We start from the raw sequence: 18,074 nt of genomic DNA on the forward strand, positions 1-18,074 counted from the left end.
ATGGCAAAAGCAAGGGAAGACATTTGGAAGTGAAAGGCCTTGATTTTAGTTTGACTCTATACCCATCAAGTTAAGATAAGTACCTGAGTTGTCACTGACAAAGATTATAGAGTAAGAGTGAAACCTTACTGGGGACTGAGGCGGGCTTTCTCCCTCTTTCCAAAGCAAACACTAGCCTGTGCTGCAAGACACCAGATCTATCATGTTGTAAAATGAAAGCCATGTTACCTAAGTAGTCAATATAAGATGACCAAGTCTGGACTTATCTAGCAAGTTATGTGATGATTCTTCAACTAAGGAGGTTGTTACGCATTCATGAGTTCTTGAAAAGCTTTCAGACGATTTAAGGAAATTTCCGTAATTACTGAGGTGAACAAAGATAATTTTTTTGAAAATTGTCCTTCTCTTGAATAGGTTCCTGATTTATAGAACACTTGTGTAAACTATACCTGACCCAAGATAATAATGGAATGATTCATTTAATCTAGCAATTTTGCCTCTGAAAACCCCTCAAACCCTGTGTACCGTGGTTTTCAAAGAAGTCTTTGATATGAGTTCCAAACTTCATCCATAAAAAGATTATGTAGTAAAACTTGTCTTGATGGCAGTTGGAGCAGAATTGGAGCAATTTCAAATGCTTTAAAAAATTACTTCCATCATATCTGAAGCTAAATTCTACTTCTGTTAGTATGCATTGCAGGTTCCAATAAAAGTTGTTCAAGCATGCATTTCAAGCCAGAGTCTGGCACATGGGTTTCCAGTTTCACAGAGTTTATGATGTAAAATGTTTTCCCTTGTACCAGCAGGAACATATAATACAATAGAAACACACGTGATGGCCCCAGAGTGCTAAGTGCTTTGCACTCTTCCACAAAGGCCTCCTCTGAGTGGCACTGACAGTAACACTGATGGGATTGAGGAGGAACTATTGCCAGCTCTGGACCTGCTCTGTTGTAATACCTTTTGTGGAGAGAATCAGAAATATCAGTGATGTATTTTTGAGGACGCCACAGAACCTTTAAGATGAAGATACATCATCAGTATTTTCTCAAGTGCTAAATATAGATTAGTAACTTTAGCTTCCAGAGACACATAAATAATACCTCTTGAAATAACACAAAAAGAATGTATTTAAAAAGGTCTAGCATTTTGGTCTAACTAGTAGGCAAAAATAAGGCATAATAATAAAGATATCTCTATTTTAGGTGTTGTTTTTCACAGTATTATATTTTGAGTAGGATTATGTTTTGCCTCTTCAGAAAGGCAAGAATATCCCTAACTGCCTGTGTAGCAAAACTGGCTTTGGATATTCAAAAGTCAGGTGAGCTGGGAGGTGTGAAATGGCTTTCAAAATGGCTTTCAGATTCCCTTTGTACTTTTAACGTATTTTAATTTGTCAGCAAAGGACAATGAAAACAAAAACCACCACAAACAAAACCCAAAACCAAGTCAAACCAAAACATAAAAACACAAAGGGAAATTGGTGGTTAAGGGTACAGCACCAGCCATTACATTGTCTCTACCACAACATCATTTTGCCCTAGGACAGCAGCACATACCCCAAGCAGTCTGCTTTGCAGGATGCTCTAATTTCAACAAGGGCAAGCACAAGTTTCCATGCTTGCCCTGGCACTTATGGTATTTCCAGCCAGAACCAGTAAATTCTGATTCTTTCAGACTATGTCTACAGAAGCAAATTAAATGAGCCATTAGAATGTTACATTTTGACCAGGATCATGTAAATCCTGCTGGATATCTGTATCTCAGGGTTGCAGTATGTGGGAGGGTAAAGCAGAACACAGAGATGGAGCAGGGAGAGGGATCCTTCCTGTGCTCTATAACATATTCTCCTTTCCCACAATCTGTTCCATTCTATAAAGGGATTTAATCAAGGAGCATACATTGTCTTTCTTCTTTATGATGAAAATATGTTCTCTGAGATCAGGTGACTCACAACAAGAGAATAAATTAATTTATTCAAACCAACATTTCTTCTTCTCCCACTCCCTCTTCCCCACCACAAGAGGCTATGGAGCAGAGTTCAACACTTTCTGTTTGCAAACAAAATTGCAGCATCTGTCTTGTCACTTTGTCTGGGGTTCTTGCCTAATTTTTTTCCTTGGTTGTTACCATAGTAGCAGCATGGTAAATTTTTCGCCGACGAGAAAAAAAGCAAAGACACAGCAATGTGCAAGTAGCTCCCAGGCTGAAGATTTGATTGATCTACTCTTCACTGGAATTAATTCTTCCATTTATTAATGCTTTCTGTTGAACCGAAACTCTGAAACCTGATGATCTTAAATTGATTCAGATTGAACACAAGACATAATTAAAATTGTGACTAGAAGTCCAGCAGAGAGAAAGTGGCAGCTGAACCTTCACTTGACAGGTCTGTACATATCAGATGAGGAATATGGGAAAACTACTCAGGGAATCAGCGAGGAGTTTTTTTTTAACACCTTCACATTGTATATTAAAGAAACTGCGCTATGAGGAGAACATGATCCAGTGCTTAAGGTTTTCTTCAAAAGCCTTGGGCTTTCACAGCCCCATCAGGTTCAGCCTGAAAGAAAGTCATCTGGGAAATCCTTCTCTAATACAGTGCACAAGGTTGGAATACTATTAAAAGTCAGAACACTACTCAGTATAGTTCTCTTCATTTGTTATTTTGAAACTATCTCACCTTTTTTTTCTCATCTCTTCTCTAGTAGTTTCAAACATAGTTTCAAACATTCAAACAAGTATTAAACTAATGCTATAGGGAACATACTTGGCTTATCTCTTCTCTTGCTACTTGATGTTCAGTACCAAGGGGTCAGCTCTTCTGATAGCTGTTCACAATCATCTTCTTGCTAGATTTCAAAGAAACCATCCCTGGCTACTTCCAGCTTGGGAAAAACACTTAATGAACAAAGCTGCTTTGTTGTTCTCCTTTATATCCAATCTTAAAACTTTCCTTTGTCATGCTGGCTACAGTGATGTAGACTGTAGTTTCTGGGGCACAGCAGATAATTTGCCTCAGTGATTAATAGAGGCTGTCTTGACTTGGTTTTTGGTGACTTTTGGAAGCCACTATTTCTTGAATGCTTATTTGAAGATGCAGTTCTTTCTGCTATTAGAGAGGATCACTGTTTTAGGGCTCTGGTTTTGGTATTCACATGCATGATGTATAAATTACCCTGCTTCTAAGCCTTTGTCCAGATTCCAAATGTTTGGAAGAAGCAATTAGCTTAATGGAGACTCCTAGACATGCTGACTTGCCAGCCTAGAGGTACCAAACTTAAGTAAATGTTGCAAATGGAACATCAATTATTTGTTTTGTTCAAGCACTGACATTAGGCTTGACCTCGGTTCTTCTGGACACGTTAATGAATGAACGCTAAAGCTCTGTGCCTGATTCCCAGAGTCTCTCATGGTAACAGTTGCATAATTCAACTTTATATGGTTCAGCTTTTAGATCACACTGCACTAATTTATGCCTATGAGATAAGGGACAAGATAGTGGTTATTTCCATGCTCCACAACCCTTCTCCCTATCTCACCCCTCCAAATTTATTATGCTATCCTCATTACCAAACAGGCAGAAATTCTTGAGCCTTCCTATATAAGGTTTCTCAGGATGGTCACTTTGACAGCCACTTGCTCAGTCATTGTCACACTGGCCTTTTAAAGGAGATAAGCCATCTGGAGTTGTTTTATGAAACTTAATGGGTTTAATTAGGGGAATCAGTAGTTACTTTCACATGTTAAAGAAAAAGATTACATTGAATTGCTTGCAAAGTGTACATTTTTAGAGAGAGGTCTTTTCTGAGATAACAGACTTGAGTTGCTTAAGTGGGTGCCTTTCTCTGAAATCCTGGATTTTCGTTATACTAGTTGCTCTAAAAGCATACCTTAGAGAGGGAAAAAATATGTGTAGATTCAATAATACCTGCTATAAGATTAAATAAAACAGCTCCTATGAAAAAAAGATAACCTACATGGCCAGAGCTGAAGGGGTCAAACAATAAAATATCTATTGTCTCCTGTCAAAGTAAATTACACTAACACGTTGCTATGGCACAGGCATTATGAGATACCTGATAGCAATATTTTTAAGATGAGAAATCTATATTACCTAGCAATAAAGGCAGAATGGTGAGAAATGTTTATCTCAGGTTATGAACATATGTCTAGAAGCAGGTATGTGACATGTATTGCCTAGAATGTGACTTTAATTTCCAGGGACGAGTTAGCCCCCTTTTTTTTTCTCCTCGAAGTCTCTGTTAAAAACACTGCTTGATAATGTTGTCTGGTTTGATCCATAAATTTAGGAAAGACTTTTGACTAGTTTCTGCAGGCCTTATGGTAACACAAGGGTGGTCAGCATGGCCTGCTGGAGCTGAGCTGCCAACTGAGCAACAGCAAGGAGACTATTGCAGCCCTGACAGTTTGCTCTTGGTTTCCACAAATTCAGTGCTGAGTCATGAACAACTCGTTCTCTCTTCTCCCTCACCTCTTCCATGTGATAGATACCCTAAGGAGATGTAAAGTAATCAAGTCCCAGAGTCCATTCACAGAGAAGCCACCTTCATCCCTGATGCATGAAGCATGAGTAAGAGAAGAGAAAGATGTTATCTGTTTACTCTTCATTCAATAGCTATTTGGTCTTGTGGAAACAAGCTCAGGATACAAAATACCTTTTTCTATATGTAGTGGTGAAGGTACAGGAATAGAGATAGCAGAGAATTTATGACTCTGTACCCTGGCATGTTGTTTCTGGGTAATTACAATGTTCATGACTGATCTTAATTTGCAAGGGACCCTGGGGCAGTATTTCCCTGCTGAGGAAGGTTTACAATACACTTCCTGCTCTACACAAAGCCCACAGTCCTCCATCACAACAATTTTAGTCACTGACTGTCTTTTTGTTTTGTTTCTACAAACTCAGCACAACCAGAATCCTATCTGGGTCTTTAGGCAATAATCTAACACAAATAGTTATTCAAACCAAGTCTTTAGTATTCTGCTGCCAATTATCAGGGTGCTGAGAACCACCCTGCAAGGAAGATGGTGTGTAGGGAGAAAGAGATGACACACAGGGAATAGATCTGATTAAATATGCTGAACCACAGTGTCAGCTCTAGGCCTGGACCATTTTATCATAATTTGAAATTTGGGAGTATGCTTATAGTAAGCAGACAGTAATTGCAGTTCAGATTCATAAAATTATGCTCTCAAGTTTTTGTTCTCTCTTTTTTCCTTTTCCTTTTTTTTTTTTTCCCCAACACTTTCCACATTTTCACAATATATCATGCTTTTCACTGTGTTTCTAAAACTTCACAGAACTTCTGAGATCTCCATTCTCCCACTCCACGCCTCTTGGAATCTGCATGTCTGAGCAGAACCAGAGTTTTCATTGCCAATAGAGCAGACATGGAAATGAAACACTTATGATTTCTCTCACCCAGAATTTTTTAGCTAGAGTCCATCTGCTCACCAGTGCTTATTTAGGAATGCACAACACCTTTTCCCTCTTTCATAGCAGCCAAACTGAGCAAGAGTGGGTGGAAATATTAAAATGACACTTTTGAACTGAGCTGTAACTTTTTATTAAATGAGAGGAGGAAAAATAAAAGAGTGATGTGTCTCCTTCATAGATTCTGAGCTGGAGCAGAAAAGACAAAACCTATCTGTCAAAATATTCATGGATAAAATTTTAGTAATTAATGTAATTTTTGCCTCTGTCATTTCTGACATTAAAAAATCATGTTTTCACATGGATTGCAAAATTCTGCTTGAAAATGGAGGACATCAAGTGTTTTTACTGAAGGCTACTGAAAGACAATAGTTTAAAAATATATGCATGTGATGTTTCACCCATATAAAGACATGAACACAAAATTTGGCACTGATTATGGACTGTAAGTTAGAGACAATTCAATGGACTTGAATTTCAAATGTAAACAGCTCAAAAAAGGGAAATGTTACACCTTATCATATTTCTTTCACCAATTTATTGTAGCATAGGACTCAAGCACTTTCCTACCTTTTCCATTCGCCTCTTTCCCACATGCTGTAGTGAACATTTTACTCTCTTATCTGAAATAATGTAATTGACATTGCACAAAGCAACTGCTAGGCATGTTCATTTGCTGCTTCTTTCACTTCAGATTCCAATGGCTGCTGTCATATTCTGCTGCTTTTAAAGATGCACCTACATTGTGCGTTTATACTGCTTCCATGCCTGCACTTCTCAGAAGAGATGCAAAAGCATAAACCTGGATACGTGCAGTCATGAAAAATCTTATACAATTATATGCTTGCATCCTTCAGCTGCTGTTGTAATGCCACAATAAAACTCTTACTGCTGTAAATATTTTCTAAGGTGCAACAAAGAAAAATAAGCTTTTGCCCATCACCTGGAAATCATGCTCTTGAGCCACACATCTGAAGATCAATGCACTCCAAATCACTAATTATTTTGGAGACGGCTTTTGAAATTGAGCATTGTTAAAAAAGTGATCTAGATAAATGTTAGGCACCTGTAACATCTATTAGTACCAGTAGTATCTTTGGGTATAGCACCATTTCAAATGAAACTGGTTATTTAGTTGCCTACCTTTTCAATTTCATCTTGAAAATTACATCTGGTAAATCTGTGCAGCTTGTCTGTAGGCATCGTAACATTGTGCCTGAGACTGGAAAAAATATAAAATGACTGCATCCAGGGATTCCTTCCATAAAAAACTAGTTTCCAACATATCGTCATATAATAATATATGTTATGTAATGAGTCTATGTATGAAATTTGACTCTGAAAAAAACCAGAATAAAGCCTCTGATTTTAAAGAAGAGTGCAGGGATCTATTAATAAATATGACTATTCTTGCCACTCAAGTGTTCTGTCTGGATATAGAGAACTATGGTATTAGGCATTTGTGCATCACTTGGAAGTTCATTTTGTATGATTGATTTCCATACCTGAAGTACTCATTCTCATCTGTCCTTATAGACAGGGTAGATATTCAGCACTGGACAGATAGGTCACCCTGTAATGATTCTGGGTAGGGTCATTTATCTCCAGTGACTGAAAATGGAGGCTAGCTTGACTAGTTCCAAGGATGGTATCTCCAGACATCTATACAGTAGATGGCAAAATGATAGAGGTCAACCCCATCTCCAATGCTGAGAGTTTCCATATGCATATGTCAAGGGTTAAGGCTGGGCTGGCCACTATGCAACTGACAGATGCTCTATGTTCAATTCTCTCTCTTCCCAAAGGAAATAATGAAGAGCGAATTATGAATTGGAAAACTAAAACTAATAATAACAATAACATAAAATATATATAGAAACTCGATATTGAATGCAGCTCCTCGATGGCAATTATTTATCATCACAATTGATACTGTGGCAGGAGTCCCAGACTGTACTTAATGCCAGACAGGAACCAGATTCAGGAGCTGGACTGTTGAATTGGATTCAGGAACACATGAATTGGGATTGAAGACAGAAGTGACAGAGTCCTCCTCAGACACAAGCCATTGAAGAAGAGAAAGAGACCTTTGTGATCCCTCAGCTTTATGCCAAATATGATGTATATAAAATGGAATAACTTGCTAGTGAGTTTAGGGCAGACCTGAGCTGTCTGCTCCTCCCCTCTGGTGCAGCCTTTTACTCTGCACCAAAGGAGTACACAAGATTTAGTGGTGACCTTGGTCTGCACACAAATCCTTGGTACTAACTAGAAACATTGCAAGTTATCACTGCTAGAAGCAGATAGCATCTGTGAAAATACACTGTTAACTACAGAAAGTGCAGTCAGGGAAGGAATGAGATGAAAGGTAAAATCACTGAACAGTACTTGGTCTATTCTAACTCAAACAAGGACCACATAAAATGGTCCTATTTAGTTGAGTCCAGAATTACAGCTCTTCTTTGAGAGCTGAGCAGCAATCATGCCAAAATTTGCACATGCCCAAATTTATTTTTTTAACAGTTGTAGTTCTTCAGGTACCATTTATCCAATGATTCACCACATATATATGTTGCACATTCTTTACATTCCTCCAACCATGCTATCTCTCCTTTTTCCTCCTCTCAAGACCTTGATCTTCTGCCTAACAAAAAGATACCCCCCCCAAAAAAAAAAAATGAAAGGAAAGATTTTTTTGTTTTATTTTATAAACTTCAGGCTGAGAATGTAAAGCAAGTCTGTACCTGTATAAAGTGACAGTAGAAATTTTCATTTTGAGTTGCCCTTTTATTCTATTTAGAGCCATTGTTTTTATTTGCCCTTCTGCATCAAATGCCAGGTGACAACACGTTGATATGCTTAACTTTAACTAACTTATAAACAAAGGACCATTCAATGCAGCCTTTGATTATACTTACAGTTCCCCTTTGAGTAAGGACATTTTATGTGATACTCTTGAAAGTGTCAGCTTGCCATTCTCCTGGCAGGCAGGACATAGTCCAAGTAATTCACATGCCTCCTGGGCACATGATTCAATGAAAGGCTAGAGATTTTTATTATGTACATGATATATTAGTGCTATTATTGAAAGGCTTGAAAAAAAAGATCTTAACTCTTGATATGGGTGTCACATTTGACTGTTGATGTAGGTAGCACTCAAACTCAAAACCACCATAGTGTGTTGAGTCAGAGATGTCAATGTGTTACTTTGGGTTTGGTTGATAAATATTTCTGTATAAAGGATGTTTCTGACTCTTTCCCTTGAAGATGTTGCACCTCCAACTGTACCCTTGAATCATGAGCTGACTAGTGGACTACACTTGATGGAAAATCTGTCTAAATTTTTTCGCTACATGAGGTTTTTCAGTCCCTAATATCTCAGAGCCAGGGAGTGACAGGCCTTTAAAAATGTACACTACTGAAAAGAAATTTCTGTTGCCTTGGAAATGTAGGGAAACTGCTGAAGCTGAAAACACATCTGGTAGTATCAGAGAAAGGGTTGGTGTCTGTAAAAGAACTTGGAGTAATAAGGTTACTTAACATTTATACCACATGCTCATTTACAGGTGAGGTATATCAAGATTATTATTATTATTTCTAGTCCCTATTCCAGAAGAGAATATTGATCTTGCAAAGTCAAGAAACTTAAAGTGAGGCTCCTGAATATATACAAGTCATTTAATATGTAAACTTGTATGGAAAACTTATTCTCTGAAAGAGCCAATCAACTATAATATTATATAGCAATAAATTTAAAACCCAAAACAAGCCAAAACTAACAATCCAAACTAGCATAGTTATATTTATACATTACCCAGCGGTGCAAAGTTTCCTGAGCTTTGCCTATGTAACACTAATAGCAGCAGCTGTGGTACTAGTCACTCATAACTAGGACAAGTTCAGGTACCAACAGCATAAGACACAGGAGGAAGAGACTTAAGACTCTCAATGTATTTAGTAGAGTGTAAGAACATAGTGTGAGGTGGATGATTTCTCTAGGTGGCTAAGACCAAGATTCATAAAGATGCACATTTAAGTACTTTGCTTTTTAAACTCTCAGGACAGCTACATGGGACAAGACCCAGACAAGCTCAAGCACCTCTGTTGTCTCCTGTCTGGGATTTTGATTTCTACACACTCCATCTGTCAGGTCTTTCATCTTAATAATAGGGAAACCAAAGAAATTACATGTCCTGTGACACACCTTCACAGATAATTTAGATGCATTTCATGGGATTACAGCACTTGTATCACTCCTTGATTTCTTACCTACTACTTTGGGTGTGATTAAATTTGCTTAGTTTAGATAACTAAAACCTAGGAATCTAAATACAAGCTAGTCATGATAGACTGTCCCTATAATCACTGCTGAAAAAATAGTTCCACAAGACATCTGATCATAGAAATATTGCTAAAACAGGTAAGATTAACTATTCTCTGAAGAATCCTATTTCTCTACACTGACTATAAAGCTCTGATAACAACTTGTTGAAATTCAGTTAGCATAAATATGTCTGAAATTAATTGATGAATCTCATTATTTATTAATCTTAATTCAGCCCCGAACCCTGAGTCAGATAAAATCTGGAATCAGCGTTTACCAAAGGTGAAGAGGTTTTAGCAGCTACTACATCAGAAAGTACAACTTAAGTTTTAAGAGCCATCAGACATTTCAGAGCCCTACCTCACTTCTGAGTTCCTTGTTATAGTTCTTCTGCCGTAGCTTTTGGTGGTGCAAATTCCACACCTTCATGATTAGGAGGCCACAAACAAGAAGTGAAGTGAAGTGGAAGGTTTTGAAAGAGCTTTACTCTACTAAAGTAATCAGAATACAGGATAGAAAAATGATTTTTTTTTTTTCCTTATTTGGAAGAAATGTTTGAATCATAAGCGATTGCTATTCTATGACAGGTGACAGTATCTTCTTAAAGGCTTTTCTAGTGAGCAAAATTTTACATGAAAAAGATCTTCTGTTTCCTAGGTTATTTTACTCAATAACTTACTGATTTCACAGGAAAAATGGCTGCCATATCCTACTACCTAGGTTCAGGGAGCACTTACAGCTAATGAGTTTTCATAACTGCCTTATCAGTTATACCTAAAAGTGGGTAAAGTTTTACTTAAGCTGCAGAAACAAAAATATTCAGTTAGAAATTTCAGTTAGATCAAGATAACACAAATATATTTCAGTAAAACATAAAATACAAAACAAAACAAAGCAAAACCAAATAATAGTGTGCCAGTTAATTTCAGATTATCTTGTCCAACTTTCATGTTGTCTTTTTTAATACAGGTTTTAGTAAAAAAAAAAAATCACATTTTAAGAAGAAAAAACTTACTAGATTTCATTACAAATACCAAAATTAAATGTTATGGCATTTCAAAAGTTAAACGTTGAATTGAAAAGAGATATAAGTAAAATATTTTAACTTTTATAAAGTACCTCTTTTTTTTTTTTTTTCAAAAATTATTCACTTGAGTTGGTAACCCTTCATGTAGACGCCCTGTAGCTGAAATAAAGTTAATTTTCAGAAGCAGTGCTCTGTTTTGGATTTATGATGAAAATAGTATTGATCACATACTGATTTAGTTGTTGCTAAGTGCTGTTTATACTATGTCAAGGACATCTCAGCTTCTCATATGTCCCTGCCAGTGGAGGTTGGGAGTTCATAAGAAGCTAGAGGGACACACTGACCCAAACAAGCCAAAGGGGTATTCCACAAGATAACGGCATCAAGTCCAATATATAAACTGAGGAGACCTCACCCAGAGGGTAACACAGTTTAGGGATTGGTTGACCTTTGGTCAGCAGATGATGAGATTTATTGTGTATCAGTTTTTAAATATATAATAATAATACAACAACAACAATAATCATTAATTTTCCCCCTTCCCTTTTCTTTGGTGTTAAACTGTCTTTATTTCAACACATGAATTTTATTGCCTTTTTTTTCCTAATTCTGTCTCTTATTCCACTTGAGTGGAGAGTGAACAAGTGGCTGTGTGGTGCTTAATTTCCAGGTGGGCTTAAACCATGATAGCAGAGAATTTACTATTCATAGAAAAATGTGTCATTTGATTCTACAAGAACATCTCCTAGGAAGTAGGCATAGGCTTTATCATTTTTTGCTCATTTTCTTCTTGCTGTTTCCTGGTGTTTCCCTACTTATCTCAGTGCTTTATGCAGATCCCAGTCTTATCTGCCTAACTTACCCATCTGTCAGGAGTGTTGATATTTAAGTCAGAGATGATACAATATTTGGCAACAGTGTGTTTAAAATTGATGTAGCGCTTCTCCCCATTTTATTTGTAGTTAAGAGATGTATTTCCATTTCATCGAAACAATACAATTTAAAGGTATTGAGGCAATACAAAAGTCAAAGTTCTGTGAATTTTCAGTGCTGAGAATCTTGCCTAGAATTTCTGCTGTGAGAAGTTAAGTTTTGAAATAAATATGGGCCTTCCTAGTATTGTCCCTAGTATTGTATTTTTGTTAAGCATGTCTTGAAATAACTCATTCTCCATTTCATTCACTGGGTGTTAGATAATTCTGTGTGGAGGATGACATTTTGTTTTTCTTGATAGATAACAGATTTTTATTCACCTATTTTTCCTGTGAACTTTCACTTCCTTGTTCTCATGGAATGAGCTGCCACTCAGCTTTTTAAATGACACTGTATAATAGACTGCTTCTCTCTAGGTGAACTGGTTTATTTCTTACATTGACTTGTGCATTGTAAGAATACAGTCCCTTTCTTGTAGCTACATGCCATTTAACCTTCATGAAACTCTCAGTTCCTTAGTTTCTTTTAGCAAGAAAATTCATTATTTTCTTCACATAAAAGACTGTTGCTCTATCCCAGGGACATTATAAGTGAGTTTACACTTAGCATTGGATTAGAGGATGCTATAAATATACATCCAGTTAGAAGATCTTCAAATAATTTTGGTTCTGTAATATAGTAGGCTCAGTTTGTGATCAGTTGAGTTTCTGAATTACTGCTTTCCTTTTGAGAAGGCTAAATGTTATTCATGCAGTAAATATCTGCAAGATGAAACAAAATAGCTGCCTACATTGTTTATATAATCCACACTTTCTTCTTTGGTTACTCCAGTACACTTACAAGGAGAAAGCATGTGTGATTAATGTTTCCAGCAGTTTTTCTTTATAGAGCAGGTTTTGATGCAGACATTATACCAATACTATTACATTTTTAGTTACAAATGTTTTCCTTGCAGTCACTTGGTGTAGACCTAGAGCTTACTGAACAAGGTCAGCAGTTATATAAACTGGCTAGTGGTATCTTCATAATATAAGATACTAACAAAAGATAGAAATTGATTTTAATAATGATATTTATATGATGATAACACAAATATAAGAAAAAGTAATGGGAATAAGGATAAAAGGGGGTTGAAACACTAAAAAGGAGTATTGCAAACTTCATCTGTCCAGTCTAGAATTTCACCTATTCACTCACTGAATAGGATGGGATGTTATCCTCCCTCCTCCAAAAATCACCCTGATGAACATGAAGAAATTTTTTTTGGCACTTTTCTTTGAGAAAAGTGATGACTTCCTCTAGGCATCAATTTGTTAAGCATGCAGCCATTGAGGTGCAAGGCCAAAGAAAGGCTGCTTTTCTCATCATCAGTCCTAGTAACACTCCAACTTAGTACTTAGGCAACACTCTTTAGTCCTGTCCAGACCAAACATCCAGTTCACAAGGCTCATCTGGTATGTGAATCCCTTCTCACCAATGTGTAGGCTAAACAAAAATTCAAGAAATACTATATTTTTAAAAGATTTTGTGTAGTGACATGGGGAGATCTTGTATATTTGTATTTTAGAAGAACGTGGAAAGATATCTGTGTAGATTCATTATATCCTTTGAATCGTATCAATATTAAGATATTCACAGATAGATATTATTAGGTTAGAAGCCTCAAGGACATTTGGGATGCCTAGCATTGGGCAGATACTAATGTACTTTTTAAATTTGAAATTTTACAGTCAGGTAGTTATATTTATTTGTGATTTAGCCTTACAGCTATATGAATCTCACCTCGGATCTTGGCAGAGACCCACTGATCTTAATATAGTCAGGTATGAACATTAGAAGTCAAAAAACACCTAGTGTCCAACAGGAATAAGGAAAATGGCAGCAAAAATAGCTGAAATAAACAACTGAGGCAGTCTGTTTGCCGTGTTAGATCTGATGGGCTTCAGATTTGAATTCTCCATTTGACAGTGCCATATACATTTCTTCTCCAGCCTTTCTCAAAAGACACTGGAGACATGGAGACTATATATAAGTAATTAGAGCTGTTTCAATGGAAATTAAAACACTTGTAGATGCCAAGATACTGGGGTTTAGAACTGTCACAGAAATAATATTTTTGTTGAAGGTAATACAAATCCCTGGTGTGTTTACCATTAAGCTGAGATGTGTAACTGGTCCTATTAATTCCCATTTGTTACAAAGTGTATTTTTAAAGTTTTTATAATGTTACTGGCTTCTGTGGGACTATACACCTGCTTAAAATTAAGCACATGCTTCTGCACTTTGCTGGAGTTGAGCTTTAGATTTAGTAAAAGCTTAAAGACTGACAATAATAATAACAATAAAACTGCTATAATTAAGACAGTGACACCAAGATGGTTACCACTGTGGCTACACTGAGAGGTATATACCGTAACATAGAGCATAGTAGCAGTAATTACACACTTCACTAGCTTTTATTGCAATGTATGCTACAGTGTAACTTAATTTCCATCTTGTGCATATTAACTCAAGATACATTTGGAGTGTTTACTACCTGGGTTGTTTTAACAGAAATGAGGATTATGTGTTTAATGTCCATGTAGAATAAAAATAACATTTGCATTACTTATATGGAACCAGGAGTTATAACAAAGCCTTGCATCTTTTAATGACAGGACTGTGGAATATTAACCTATTAAAACAGCCTGCTTTGAAAGTGTATTGAGGCAATTTTTTTTTTCTTTATAACCCTACAGCCTTGAGTTCCTAAAATACTGCTTTTGTTGTCAGACTCCTTCAGGCAAGAACTCATTATGTTCAATCTAATCAATGTATATAATTGCAAGGCAAACAATGCTGAGCTACAGTGTTGTCAAATTAAACCCAATTTCACATACTGTAACTAGTGAAGCACTTGAGTGCTTCAGCAATTTATGTTACGTGGGGCACCCAAGCAACTTGGCTGTATTTAAGATATCATTGCTGTAGCCCCCTTTTTCCGTCTATGGAGTTTATAACTCAGCTGTCTTAATTCACTTTGGGCTGACCAAAAAGGTGATGTGCAAGCTCTTCAGCCAGATACTGTAATCTTCCCTCCCTTACATTCTGGGAAAAAAAAAAAAAAAAAAAAAAAAAAAAGCTGTGAGTTGGGCTGCTTCTGAACAGTTTTTCCTTCTAGACTAGGAATGGATCGTTGTTGCCAGTTTGAAAGGTGTAATTCACACCCATCAAATGAAAAAGTGCACTCATATTTCACACCAGTGTTGTGCAACTCAGCAATCCTACTTAATAGCTGTTGCAGTTCTTGGTATGGTAAAATACGTAAACCAATACCTTTGTTGATATTAATGTTAGTATCTGAATCTTCAGTTTTATCCACTGTCAGCTACAATGAAAGAGTTGTCCATCTTATTTCTTCAGTCTCCTCTGCTTACATTTCCCCAAGCTGTTAATTTCTTTATCTCACAAGAATCTGGGTGTCAGTTTGTGTCAGGTATTCACAGATTTGCCTTTGCTCTCAAACTTCTCACCTGTACATATAGAACACAAACCATGAATCAGACCTTCCCAATCAGGTCCAGGGTATTTTTGCATGTACAACCCGATGACTGAAAAATTTACCTTTTTCTGGGGACTGATGATCAATGATTATCTCTCCCCTCAGTCTTTGAGAAGAGTGATATTCCCCATATTCTTGACAAATAAAACACTTTTTTTTTTTTTTGGTCACAAGCCAGAACTGACCATTTAGTCTTCTACTATTATCTCAAACTATATAAATTCTAACTATATTTCAGTTTTCAGGAACTATACTCAAAGTTGGTAGATTGCTGTGTCATTTGACTCTTTTTCAGATTATTTCTTTCCAGGAGCTTTGAGGAGAGTCTTGTGGAAATTTTTGTGTAGTCACTTTTGAACACCCTCTGATTGGTTCATTATAACTAATACAGTAGCTCTTGTACACACATTTACATGCACCTAATATGTAGCTTATCATCCAGAACTAATACTCTTGTAGAGACAGCTTACTTGATAATAAATTGCTTTCACCTATATACTTAAGTGAGCTTGGAATGTTTGGGTTTTTTTTTTTTGCTTATCAACAAAAAACCTATTTTCTAAATCAATTGCCACTTTTCCCATTTCTTTCAAGTCTATGTTAGGGCTCACTTTGCAACTTTTAGTTTTGCTGAGAACATCTGACCATAACAGTAATGCCACTGACATCACTGGACTCATCAGATAGAGAGAAAATTCAGGTGATTTGTGATTTCACATTAGAACACATAGAATTATTTAGGTTTATATAAGAAACAGGCTCTCCTGAGTTTGACATAAAACAATATGCAATCATTTAAGTATATTTAATGTGAAATATGAGAAAAACTAACAGCTTCTTAAAGGGTTATAACAGATTATGTATTCATGTATATCTGTTAACATTTTGGAGCATAATTCTGATTTGGGATATGTTACTAAATTCAGTAGTAATTTTCCTCTTTTTTTTTTTCTTTTTTTTTTTCCTCCTTCTTCCCTTTGTTTATCCTCCCCATAAAGCTGATAACCATATGGCTGCATCTGTACCAAGATTTTAAAGGAAATACCTGTTTAAATTCAGGTTTGCCCTTCATGATGACATCTTCATGCTTTTTCTATGGAAACATGTCTTCCTGTATGTGCAATATATAGTCCCAGAGCTGACTGATGTAGCTGTGGGGCTGAGAACAGTGTGGTCTCTGTGAAGGAGAACTAATTAGTGCAGATATCAATTTATACTGAAATTTTCAGGACCCAAATGGCTGGCTTTGTACACTGATGCCCTGAGCCATGCAATCATTCATGTTCAGGGAGTCTCTACATGGTGCCCCATTACACCAGGTAGGCACACATGTTCAGCTGAATTTGGAATAGTAACATTTATAATCTGCAAAACATCTTTTATGTTTTGATGTTCATCTCAAAGTTAGCCTAATATAGGAGAAAGTAATGTTAGGGTTACAGGCATATATCTAGGTCTCTGACTTTACCCTGGCTAGTGGCTAAACTAGCTGAAATAGGAGGAGTAAAATTATTTGGGAGTGACAGCATGGGAGAAAAGCAAACACATAGGAAGTGAAGAAAATGGTGAAGAAATGGAAAAAGGAAAAATAAGTTTTGAAAAGCATGTGTTTGGTGCTGCTCAAGGGTGATGGCCTTCATCGCTGGGGGACAATAAAGCAAACTTGTACTACAACTGAGGAAAGGGAATGTTTTTCACTGGACAGAAAACTCCATTCACAGAATTGCCTGCTCATATAAAAAACGTACATAAGGTCCAGTAGCATTGATGTAGGTTGATGGAGTGGTAATAGACTTATACTGACAGCAAATTTGATCCTTATATTTCCAAATGCTAGTGAATAAGTAGCTTGAAACAGAAATGTCTGAGCTTTCAAAATCACCTGCTCTTTTTTTTTCCTTTCTCATGTATCTGACACCTTACTCATTCTTGATATGTCTTATTTTCCCCGTGTAAACCAATTCTGTAGTCTTTCTTCATGCTCTCCTGCATCTAGACTGGTTTCTGCTGTGGAATTAACTAATCATGTTTCTCTTTTGCTAGGGGTAAGGGCTTGTTCTCTGAGACTGCAATCTTGTAATTAAAGAAGGCTTACAATACCAGTGTCAATCACACTGCTCTGAAAGTGGATAGCGATGACCTCAGTTATGTTCTGTTGTACAGCACCTTTCAGACTATGATCAGGAAAATAATACTTTAGGGACATGAATCTGACTCAACCTGTAACTAAGGATTTAAATGATGCTCAGACTTCTGCTCCTGGCCCATTCTTTTCTGTGTTTTACAAGATAATAACTACATATGAAGAACATATGAAAGACTTGTTTTTCTAGTTTTGCTCAAAACATTGTGTTCTAAAAAAAGCCCCCATTCAAAGCCTTATTTCATCACTTCATTTTGGGGCTTGCTTGTTAATGATGAACAAAACTTTTTTATATTTTTGAAGATAATTGGGTATTGTTGCTATTTTTTTTCCTGTGTTTGACTTCATAGCTCAGAAAAACATAACGGAATTAATTACAAAAGTCTTCTCCAAATTTTTAATTATGTTTCATTGTGCAAAAGTGCCAGGTGACTCCAGACAGAACAAGGACCACAGGACAGTATGTAGCATGACCTAAGTTCGTCCCACTTAACTTGAATCATAAAGTAACCTTGTACTTATTAGACATATAAAGCCTTAAATAGTAAATGGAGCAGTATATTTAGCTAATATATTTAGGACTGGTTGTAGCATGACACTTTCTATTAGAAGAATTTCATCCAAGCTTTATTTAACTCTAACAATTCA

The sequence above is a fragment of the Indicator indicator genome, chromosome 9 (assembly GCF_027791375.1).
Source record: "Indicator indicator isolate 239-I01 chromosome 9, UM_Iind_1.1, whole genome shotgun sequence".
NCBI classification, from domain to species: domain Eukaryota; kingdom Metazoa; phylum Chordata; class Aves; order Piciformes; family Indicatoridae; genus Indicator; species Indicator indicator.